The sequence below is a fragment of the Rousettus aegyptiacus genome, unplaced genomic scaffold (assembly GCF_014176215.1).
Source record: "Rousettus aegyptiacus isolate mRouAeg1 unplaced genomic scaffold, mRouAeg1.p scaffold_m13_p_9, whole genome shotgun sequence".
Lineage (NCBI taxonomy): Eukaryota > Metazoa > Chordata > Mammalia > Chiroptera > Pteropodidae > Rousettus > Rousettus aegyptiacus.
The window spans coordinates 65,332,918-65,345,216 of record NW_023416312.1 but is presented as its reverse complement, the minus strand read 5'-3'; the positions used below and the strand labels follow the sequence as shown (position 1 = coordinate 65,345,216).

Below are 12,299 nucleotides of genomic sequence, written 5' to 3'. Positions count from 1 at the left end.
CAAAGATGCATTGGGAAATGGGAAAAAAGAAACAAAGATGCATTGGGAAAAAATTAAAACTTCCTTTTCCTATACAATCTCTGGAGTACCAATGTTAACAGTCTGTTGGGTGTCCTTTCTCACTTTTCTTCATGAGTATACTAATACAAACACATTCATGCACAAACATTGGTAGTTTTGATACAGGCTTTCTTCAGACTTAAAGACATTACTAAAATTATAGACAGTCTCTGTTCTTTGAATGCTGTGGCTTATTATATATTCCTTTATTCATTCATTTATTATTTTTTACCCCTACAGCGCCTGGTCTTCCTAGGTGGTCTCTCATCCAAGTACTAACCAGGCCCGACCCTGCTGAGCTTCCAAGATCAGCCAAGATCGGGCACGTTCAGGGTGGCATGACTGTAGACACATATTCCTTTAATAAATATACCAGGATAGTCACAGAAGGGAAGCATTTGGTTTGATAGACAAGGGCACATTTACTATATAAATTTTCAATTGTAGCTTGTTATTCAAAATCATTTCATGAACTGCATTGAGTAGAATTCAGAGGAAGACCTGGGACTGTATGTGAATTTGGGCAGATTGTCCTCCGAGTTTTACTCAATGCACTTATATATACACAAAGATATATGACCCCTTCTTCTGCCTATTTTAAAATAAAAATAGCATCACACTATGCACAATACTCTACATCTTTTAAAAACAACATGTCCATAAATAATATATCATGTACAACTCTCCCTGGCCAACAGAGGTAGAGCTGTAACTCATACTCTATTTCGGCATTTCAGTATTCCATTATATGACTATCTTTTACTTACTCAATGATTACCATTTTGATGGACATTCAGATTGTTTTCCTTTATTAATTTTGCCACTGCCAGCTGCAGTTAACATCCTTGGGCATAGGTCTCTGCTTACTAGTAAAATTAGCGTATTAGGATAACGTTCTGGAAGACGTATTGCCAGATCAAAGGTTTGTACATTTAAACTTTTTGATAGTTCCTACCAGATTACCTTCAAAAACGGTTGTAGCAACTTATTCTTCTATTAGAGATAAGAGAGTCTACTTTTCCCCATATTCTTGCCAATACTAAATATTACCAATATTTTAAAATGGTGCCAGTCTGAGGGGTAAAAAAATGCTATCCCATCATTTATAATATGTTATATCCTTGACAGTCTATGAGGTGGAAAATCTCATATGCTTATCATCTGTATTTCCACTTCTGTGATTTGCCTATTAACCTTTGCCATAATATTTAGGTTTTTGGCTTTTTCATAAATAATTTTAGGAGTTCACTATATTATAAGACTATTCATCTGTTTTCTCTCATTTTAATTGAAGATATTTTCTCTCAGTAAGATTTTTACCGAGTCTTGCTCCACAGAAGATTTTAAACTACATTGTCAAATTTGTTAGTCTTTACAGTTTCTAAGTTTCCTGTCTTGTTTAAGAAGGCCTCTCCCACTCTGTGGTCATAAAAATATTCTTTTTAGTTTTTTCTGAGCTTTTCACGTGAAAGTTTAAATATTTAATCCATCGGGAATTTATTTTAAGTGTTGTACAAGGTAACAGTCTTAACAATTTGATACCAGTTATTTAGCCAAAGTATACTCTTTCTCAGTGAAAAACAACATCTACTTTATTGTATATTTCATTCTAGTCATGCAGGACTGAGGTCTGAGAGACAGCCACAGATGGCCTAAACTCAAGGGTAGTCCCATAAAGCTACCAAGACAAACACACATTTCTATTTAACTTAATTTTTTTCAGAGAGACCGAGCTCTTTCTCAGGCAGGCTGGAAGCAGCCTAAGGACTGACGTTTCTACCTATTTTGCTCTTAGTGTTTCCCACAGTATTCACTGGATTTTGTCAACAGTCTATCACATTGAGGTAGTTTCCTTCTAAGTTTGTTTTTTTAAAGGTTGTATTATTACCATGCTTGCCAAGTTATATCAAATTCAGCTTCATTACCTTTTGATACAATTATATAATATTCCTCTTTTTTTCATTTTTAATATAAACTATATTGCTAGGTTGCCTAATTTAACCATATTTGCATCCCCCAAGTAAACCCTGTTTAATTAGAGTGAATTCGTTTCTTATTACTATGCTGGAATGTATTTGCTAATATTTTATGAAAACATTTTGCAGCTACGTTTATAAGTAAAGGTAATCTATAGTTTTTTCTTCGTTGTAGTCTCTTCTCACATTTTTTAAAGGTCATGTGTTGAATAGATTGGGGTGTTCTATATAAATCTGGGACAGTTTGAGTAACACAGAAATTACTTATTTTGAAGGGTAGATGGAACTCAAAAATTTCCTGTTTCCCTCCTATGATTACTAGTCTGTGCAGATTTCTTAACATTTCTTGAATTAATTATGGTAGTCTATGTCTTGCTAGAAATCTGTTCATTTTCTTAGATTTTCAAAGTTGCTGACAAAATTGCTTTTAATTTTGTCTTAAAATTATTTCAAAGTTTTATTTAAGTGGTTATTTCTCATTTTTCATTCCTTATAGTGTACATTTTAATCTTTGCTCCTTAAAAATATTAGGCTGCAGAAGGAGGTGGTTTATTTTGTAGATCTTCTGATTTTTGTTTTATTTATCTATTCTTATTTGTGTGTCTTTGTAGTGGGTGTGGTGGGGCGCTGTGTGGTGGTAGTAGTTTCTATTTCTTTAATTTTAGCTTCTATCTTTATTCATTTTCTCTACTTTCTTTAAGTTAATTTTTTCTCTATTTTAAGTTAAAATTTTAGTTTATTTATTTTCACTCTCTTTTTAATCACAAAAATGTGTGAGGCTATAAATTTTCCTTGAGGTTTAACTGTAGTGACATTTTGTAGACATTTTTTTCTTCAAGGAAGAGAGACTAGACACATAGGTTGGGGACATATGTAGAGTGCCAGCCAGCCTGTTATATTCATGCTTATTGTTATCATAGATTATTTTTATGAAGTGTTTTCTTTAATGTCTAAATAATGTATAACTTCAGTTTTGATTTCTTGTTAAATTCAGTGAGTGTTCAGAAGAGTATTTCATTTCCAAGTATTCAATGTTTTTAGATTTATCTTTCTTGTTAATTTTTTGTTTTATTTTATTTTAGTCAGAGGATGCGTTCTCTAAGGTTTTAACTTTTGGAATTTACTAGACTTTTTTTGTAGCCAAGTGCATGTTTGAGTTTTAGAAATGTTCTATGGATATATGTTAAGAATGTATGTTCTCTGTCAAGTTTGATTTTATATTAAATTGAACTTGTTGATTATATTACTCAGATTCTTTATATCCTTGCTTATTTTATTTATTAAATATCGAAAGAGGCATATACATTTTCCCACTGTACCGTGGCTATCTTTTAAGTTATTGTTGTTTCTAGATTTTTCTTATGTCTCTTTTGCTACATTGTTTAGTGTACAAGGTTTATGACATAAATTCTCTATTGAACGGACCTTTGTTTTGCTTAATTATTTTGGTTCTGAACTTCACTTTATCTGATTTTATTTTTTCCCACTTTCCTATTCTATTTTATTCGAATCTATTATATCCCATCCTGTATTAATTAATTAATTAATTTATTTTTTTATTATTTTTATAGTGACATTGGTTAACAAAATCAAATAAGTTTCAGCTATATACTTTAACAGTAATTATACACACACACACACACACACTTCACGGTCACTTCCCATATTTAGATTTCTTTCTGTCACTGCATATTTGACCACCTTTACCACATCTACCTCCCCCTATCCCCTCTACCCTCTGGTAACCACTAGTCTATTGTCCACGTCCATGAGTCTCTGCTTGTATGTCTTGTTCGTTTGTTGATTTTAGGTTATACCCCACATATAAGCGATATCATGTGGTTTTCAAATTTTTCTGTCTGGCTTATTGCACTTAGCATGATTATCTCAATGTCCGTCGATGCTGTCACAAATGGCAGTATTTCATCTCTTCTGTGGCTGAGTAATGTTTCATTGTATATATGTACTTCTTTATCCAATCATCTATCGTAGGATACTTCAGTTGCATCCATGTCCTGGACACTGTGAATAATACTGCTATGAATATCTGTATGCAAATATCTTCTCAGATATGGATTTTCAAGTCTTTGGGGTAAATGCCCAGTAGAAGAATTGCTGGATCATATGGTAGATCAATTCTTAGTTTTTGGAGGAACCTCCATACTGTTTTCCATAGTGGCTGGACGAATTTGCAGTCCCACAAGCAGTGTATGAGGGTTCCATTTTTTCTGCATCCTCTCCAACACTTGTTATTACTTGTACTGTTGATAACAGCTATTCCAACAGGTGTGAAAAATGTATCTCATTGTGGTTTTGACTTGCATTTCCCTAATAGCTAGCTCTGGTGAGCATCTATTCATATATTTGTTGGTCATTTGCATGTTTTCTTGGGAGAAATGTCTATTCAGATCCTCTGCCCATTTTTGAATAGATCGTTTGTTTTTATGTTGTTATTGAGTTTTATGAGTTCTTTGTATATTTTGGATATTAGAACCTTATCAGAGGCATTGCTTGCAAATTTATTTTTCCATGCAGATGGTTGTCTCTATATCTTGTTGATGATTTCTTTGGCTGTGCAGAAGCCTCTTAGTTTGATGTAGTCCCATTCATTTACTTTTGCTCTTACATCCCTTGCCTTTAAAGTCAAATTCATAAAATCCTCTTTAAGTCTTAGGTCCACAAATTTAGTTCCTATATTTTATTCTATGCAATTTATTGTTCCAGATCTTATATTCAGGTCCCTAATCCATTTTGAGTTAATTTTGGTGTGTAGTGATAAACAATAGCCTTGATTTATTTTTTTTTGCAAGTGACTTTCCAGTTCTTCCAGCACCATTTATCCAAGAGGCTTTCTTTTCTCCACTGTATGTTTCTGGATGTTTTGGTGAAAATTATTTGCTGTGTGAACATGGGTTTACTTCTGGACTCTCGATTCTGTTCCGCTGGTCTGTGTATCTGTTTGTCTACCAATACCATGCTGTTTTCATTATGGTCACTTTGTAGTATAATTTGAAGTTGAGCAGAGTGATGCTTACAACCTTGTTCTTTTTTTCTCAAATGGCTTTGGAAATTTGGGATCCTTTGTGCTTCCATACAAATCTAATGATGTTTTTGTTCTATTTCTTTAAAAAATGCTGGTGGGATTTTGATGGGATTGCATTAAATCAGTATAATGCTTTAGGTAACTATGTTGATTTTCTAATCTTTATTCTTAGGAATTTTATTATTTTTGTTGCAATTATAAAAGGAATTGTTTTTTTCCACATCTTTTTCTGACACTTCATTATTAGAGTATAAGACCATTGATTTTGTATCCAGAAACTGGACTATATTTGCTTATTGTTTCTAGTAGTATTCTTGTGGAGTCTTTAGGTTTTTCTATATAGAGAATCATGTCATCTGCAAATAATGACAGTTTGACATCTTCATTTCCTATTTGGTTGCCTTTTGTAGCTTTCTCTTGTCCGATTGCACTCTCTAGGACTTCCAATGTTATATTGAATAACAGTGGCTATAGGGGACAACTTTGCCTTGTTCCTGATCTTAGAGGGAAGGTTTTTAGATTTTCCCCATTAAGTATAATGTTGGCTGAGAATTTGTCATATATAGCCTTTATTATATTAAGCTACTTTCCTTCTATACTGACTTTGTTAAGTGTTTTGATCATAAATGGATGCTGTTTCTTGTCAAAAGCTTTTTCTGCATCTACTGATATGATCATATAATTCTTATTTTTTAATTTGTTTATGTGGTATATTACATGAATTGATTTGCATATGTCAAATCATCCCTGTGTCCCTGGGATGAAGTCCACATGATCACAGTATATAAATCTTTTAACATGTTGCTGTATTCATTTTGCTATTTAGGATTTTTTTATCTGTGTTCATGAGAGATATTAGTCTGTAGTTTTCTTTTTTTGTGTGTTATCTTTACCAGGTTTTGATATCAGGGTAACATTGGCCCCATAAAATAAGTTGGGAAGTAGTGCCTCCCATTTGATTTTTTGGAAGAGTTTGAGGAGAATTGATATTAAATCTTCTTTGAATGTTTGGTAGAATTCATTGGGGAAACCATCTGGTCTTGAACTTTTCCTTTTTGGTAGGTTTTTGATGATTGTTTCAATTTCCGTATTGCTGAATGGTCTATTTATATTTTCCAGTTTTTCTTGATTCAGTCTAGGAAGGTTGTATTTTTCTAATACAGGTCCATTTCTTCAAGGTTATTAAATTTAGCATTATATACTTTTTCATAGTATTCTTGTATGATCCTTTGTCTTTCTATGGTGTCTGTTGTAATTTCCCCTCTTTCACCCCTAATTCTGTTTATTGGTGTCCTTTCTCTTTTTTCTTTAGTGAGCTTAGTCAGGCATTCGTCAATTTTATCAACCTTCTCAAAGGACCAGCTCTTTGTTGCATTTTTTAATTTTGTTTTCAATTTGATTTATTTCTGCTCTAATGTTGATTATTTCTTCTGCTGACTTTAGACTTCATTTGTTCTTCCTTTTCTAGTTTTTTTTTAAGTCAAAGTGTTAGGTTGTTTATTTGTACTCCTTCTTGTTTTTGGAGATTGTCCTGTAATGATATGAACTTTTCTTTTATGACCGCTCTTGCCATGTTCCAAATGTTTTGATATGTTGTCCTATCATTATCACTTGTTTCTCTGTATCTCTTGATCTCTTTTTTTTAATTTCTTCCCTGACCCAGTTATTCTTCAGTAGCATGTGGTTTAATCTATATATATTTGTGGTTCTTCCTGCTCTGTTTTTATAGTTGACCTCTAGTTACAAAGCATTATGATCAGAGAATATGATTGGTATGATTTCAACTCTCTTATATTTTTTGAGGCTATCTCTGTGTCCAAGTATGCAGATGATCCTTGAGAATGTTCCATGTTCACTAGTCAATTATGTCCAATTGGTCTAGTGTGTCATTTAAGGATGTTATTTACTTATTGATTTTCTGTTTAGATGATCTGTACTTATTCGGCAGTGAGGTATTTAGGTCTCTTAGTATAACAGTGTTTTGGTCTGTTTCTCTTTTAGTTCTGTTAGTAATTGCTTTACATATTTCGTCTTTGGAGCTGAGATGTGTCTCCTGGAGGCAGAATATGGTTGGGTTTTGTTTTTTGATTCAATCTGCAACTCTATGCCTTTTTATTGGTGAGTTCAGTTCATTTACATTTAGGGTGATTATATGAGGTCTTCTTATAGCCCTTTTATCTTTTGCTTTCTGGTAGCTTGGTGTTTCCATTTCTTCCTTGTCCTTGTGTTTCTGGTTTCTTTATTTTGGTTTGGTTTTGTGAATTTTCCCTCTGGTTCTTCTTGTTTTATGGTATATACTTCAGTTCTGAATCTTTGGTTTATGGTTACCATTGCAAATATATAAAGGATAGTTTAAATATAGATATAAATATAGATAGAGATAGAGATAGATAGAGAGAGAGAGAGATATACAGTCATCCATTTTCTTCTGCTCATGGCTTATCTTCATTCCCCTTGGCAAATTTGGATCTTTGAATCTTCCCTTTTTCAGTCATTATTGTCTCGATTTGTTTCTATGTATGCTGAACATCTATTACTATCTTGTTGTAGCAATTCTCTTCTTATTTACACTTACAAAACCCTGTTCTTAGTAAGGCTCGCACTTCTCTGCTTGTATTTGCCTGATAATCACCTTACTCTTAATTATGATTTTTTTTTGTCATTTTGTTTAAGGTGAGCTGACTCCTTTCAGTATTTCCTGTAGTGCAGGCCTCATAGCGGGAAATTTCCTCAATTTTTGTATGTCTGGAAAGGTCTTTATTTTCCTTCCTGTCCAAAGGAGAGCTTAGCTTGATACGTTATTCTAGGCTGGTAGTTCTTTTCACTTAATATTTTGAATATTTGATTCCACTCCCTTCTGGCTTGTAAGGTTTGTGCTGGTAAGTCTGACAATAATCTAATATGTTTCCTTTATAGGTTATTGATTTCTTTTCCCTGGCTGCCCTAAGAATTCTGTCTTTGTCGTTGATTTTTGATAATTTTAATACAATGTGTCTTGGTAAAGATCTTTTCGGGTTGAGATAATTGGGTATTCTGTTGAATTCTTGAATTCCAAGCTCCAGCTCATTCCTTAGATTTGGGAAAATCTCATCAACTATTTGTCTGAAAAGGCTTTCTCATCCCTGCTCCTTTCCCTCATCTTTGATAATGCCCATTATTCTTATGTTTCCCCTCCTGATGGTATCACCTAGTTCTTGTGTTTCTCTTTCATTATTTTTCATTCTTTGGTTTCTCTCTTCTTCCTTATGATTTATTTCTAGATTTCTGTCTTCGATATCTCTGATCCTTTTCTCCATTTGTTTGACTGTAGTATGTTCTTCATCTCCAGAAGTACTATTTGATTCTTTTTGAGGGTTTCAATCTCTTTGCTCTGTTCATGTAGGTGTTTTTTTCAATTCCTGAAATTTTTAATTTTACTCATTTCGGAACTCACTGCGTTTTTTTCGGAAGTAGCATCCTAAATTCTTCGTCATTTAGGTTGCATATTTCTATGACTGTAACCTTATTTTCTGAAGATTTTCTCTTTCTTTCTGAGATGCTTTGTCACCTTGGTTGTTCATGATGTTTAATGGACTATTTCTCTGCCTGGGCATTAATGGAAGTGTATTCTTTTTTTTTTCCCAGAAAGAAGATTTATTATATAAAGGTTTCTCTCTTTAGCCTGCTGCAAAGAAGGTGCTTTTCTTTTGATTTCCAGTAGGAGGCGTCTAAGCCTCTTGGATCCCTGCTTTATATAAAGCCTTCATAATGTCTTTCTTTTTTCCCCCTTATAGATGTTTAATTGTGCTCACTATTCTCAGTCTCAGTCCCTGTCAGTTTTAGGAACAGTTTCAATAGTGCTTGCTCAAATTTCTCTGGGCTCTGCAGTGTTCAGTCTCAAAGGATATTGGGGGGAGGCCCTCAGGTTTGAGAGTTGGGGCTGTGGCTCAGTCTCAGTTTTGCATCGTGGCTGGTAAAAATTAGCTCTTGTTTCTCTGCCGTCCAGCTTCTCTGCATTCTGGTCTGATGACTGGGACCTGTTGCCAGCCTCATGGAGCTCATAGTAATCCCAGGCAGGGCTATTCAGGGAGCTTGCCGCACCTTCTCACCTCCCTGTTTTCCTACAGGGAGCTCCGGAGGCTGCAAGAGGCATCTTCTTTATTCCTCCCAATCCTCTGCCCAATACCCAAGTTCTGACCTGTGGTAGCTCTTACGCCTAGATCCCACGCTCAGACATGCTGGTGTGCACTTTGGGTGTTTTTTTGTTGTTGTTGTTGAGTTTTAGAAGTTCCGTTTATTGTTGTTTGAAGGGGCGGGATCTGGGGATGTCTCTCACTCCACAATGTTTCTCCAAATTCCTTTTCTACTTCTATTCTTTTAGTGTTTAGTTCTGAAATGTTATCATATGTATTTACTTGAACAGAGTCTAAAATTAAATAATATTTTACCCCCATCCTAATCAATATGAGGGCCTAGCCAATTATTTCATCACACTGTCCTGATTTACATGCTCCTGTTATCTAGTATTATCGTTTGGTTCAATTTAGACTTTTGTTTCATTAGTTCATACAGGCAATATTTACTTGGTGTTATGTTCATGTTTACCATCTTATCTGCCCAGCATTCCTTCTTGAATCTTAATTTTTGAATGATAGTTTTGTTGCATATCGTTTGTCTAAGACATTCATTCTTACAGCAGAAATGTTCTGATACAAAGCATTGCCATCTGTGGTTGATGACATCAAAGACTGAAAATAGGATTTGTGTAATTTCTGGAAGAGGTTGTCTCAATCAATGCTGCTACTCAGTACCTGTAGGGTCTAAAGTACTAACTTTGGGCAGTGAAGCAGGGAATTATGGATTGAGATCAAGTGAGTAAATCAGCATCAAACAAGTGCTGATGGAGCCAGCCAAGGCCAGGGTCTGCCAGCCAACCTTAGAATGATGAAGATGGGCCTTGCATTTCTGGGCAAAATTGAGCCTAGTTATGATTGAGTTATGCCATTTTATGCCTTTGATTCCAGAATCATTCCCATTCTTCTTCACTAGTACATCAGAGCCAAGCTCCATTGGTTGTTAGCAAATATCTAACAATTGATTTTCTGGTGTCAGGGGGAAGGAAAAAGCTCTAGTTTGTAGCATTTTCCAGTTTTCATGGTGTAAATTCTCCAGCCATGGTTGATTTTAAGCTATCAAAGTGACATAACTGAATTTGGAGTTGGGAGATATGTAAGATTGGATCTCATGAGCCAGAATGAGATTATCATTGCATCTGGCTCTTCTCACACTGGGACCCTGGGCTTACTTTTTGGGACAAGCAGTGGGGTTTATGGTAAATGATGCCAGAGAATTAAATCTCAGGATTTGTACGAGGGGGTAAAAAGTTTCCAGGGGAAGAGGATTAGATTGTAGGAAATAAAAGGATGCCTCTGGCTGCTCAGAGTGGAAAATGTTGAGAAAGGTATGGTACATGTTTGACCCTCTTACACAGAGAGCAGAAATGTGTTAATAAGATTATAGAAATGTTACCATTGCGCAGTGGAGAGAGCAACCGTGGGATCAGATCATGCCAGCAGGCAAGAATCAAACAACTGGTGGGGAACAGAGTAAAGCCAGAGTCTGCCAGTCAACCTCGGGCTGATGAAGAGGATTGAGATCCATGCCTCCCTGCATTTTTCTGTTTTACTATCAAATTAGGGAGGTAGAGAGGGATGTGGATTGTGTGAAGGGGGCGTTGAAGATTTTGAGAGAGAGAAAAAGAATAAGATTGTGAGGACTTTATTTGAGCCTCATAGACCAGGCAGGCATAATGGTAGAGTGGCACTTTAGTGTGTTGGTAGCTGCATTAAAAATAATTAGATTCAGAAAAATCTTCATGGGGTTTGGAAAGCCAGGAAGCAACTCCTGTGAAGCTCATAGTTTTGCTACCCCTACTGCAAAGAATTAAGAAGTATACATTAGCAAATTGCATGTACCAGGAAAGGAAATGCTTCCCTAAGGTTGGAAAAGCATTCATGAATGATTAGAGGGGTAGGAATAAATAGACTTGGGGCTCTCATGCTGGAGCTAGTTGGGTTCCCAAAAATAATAGGCTCACCTACTCAAGTGCAGTCCAAATTTTTTTCCATCAGATCTATCACCCTGCAACTCCAGTTTTTCTCTGTGAGTCTAGTGGTGAAGATGCTATTCCATACCAATTAAACCAGAATTTTTGACAAGGGGTTTGCCCTTTATATAGTTTTATAGCTCTAAAGATGATTCTAATATGCAGCCGGGATTGAGAATCACTGATATGGTGGAATGGTGGAATATTTTAGCCAAGATGAACTATAGAGTGAGTCTCAAATATCTATTATATTTTGGTTATTTTATAAAAATTATCTTTCTCATGGCCCCTTAGAAGACCAGACAAAGTTAGGTCTTATGGTCTGAGTCCAGAGTTTTACATACCTGGAATAAATTGTGTGTAGCCTGGAGTTCCTGAAGGTTAGGGGAGAGGGGAAGGACTGGGGGGGGGAGGTCGTGACATGAGACACAGTGAAGTGGGGATTAGTGAAATGGTGGGTACTATTGTCTTTTTTGGACCCAACAGGCCTTATTTAAATAGGAGAATTCATTGAAATCAACTCTAGTCTCTTTCAGGTATGGACTAGGTATGGTTTAGCTGGGAAACAGTATTTTATAGTCTCTTCATCCTGTTCTGGATGCCAAGGCAACCATCCCACTGAAAGCAGGACACACCAGGATAAAGTCCCTGATGAGTCTCAGCAAAGGCCCCAAGGAGAAAGGAGCCCAGAAACAAAGTTGAGTGAATGATAAGTTTGGAGATTCCTTTGTTGTGCTAAGGACTGAAAAGAGGTTGAAGGGGAAGCTAGGCACCATGAGGGAAATGTTTGTCACAAATGAGGTACAGGGTGTGTAACAAGGGAGTGGCACTGGATAATGTTTCAGATCCTTTGACATTTTAGGAACCATTCTAGGATGACTGTCAGAAATCATACATCAGGAATAGATTAGAGGATGTTTTTTTGAAGACATTCTTAAGTGAAGCTGACTTGCCTTTTTTTTATTAAAGTATAGTTAGTATACAATATTACATTAGTTTTAGATATACAACATAGCAATTTTTATATAGCTTTATATCCTCATTTATTAATTAGGGATTTCTGCTACTAGCTATGATGGAACACTTTGTTACAGAATAATGCATGAGAACAACTCAGAAAAGCCCTCTATTTGAA

At 35.4% G+C, this 12,299-nt stretch overlaps 1 pseudogene; it reads right to left on the bottom strand.

Annotated features, from left to right (window-relative positions):
- Positions 1-291: 291 nt before the first annotated feature.
- On the bottom strand, positions 292-410 carry LOC118607908 (annotated as a pseudogene).
- Between the last annotated feature and the right edge of the window lie 11,889 nt (positions 411-12,299).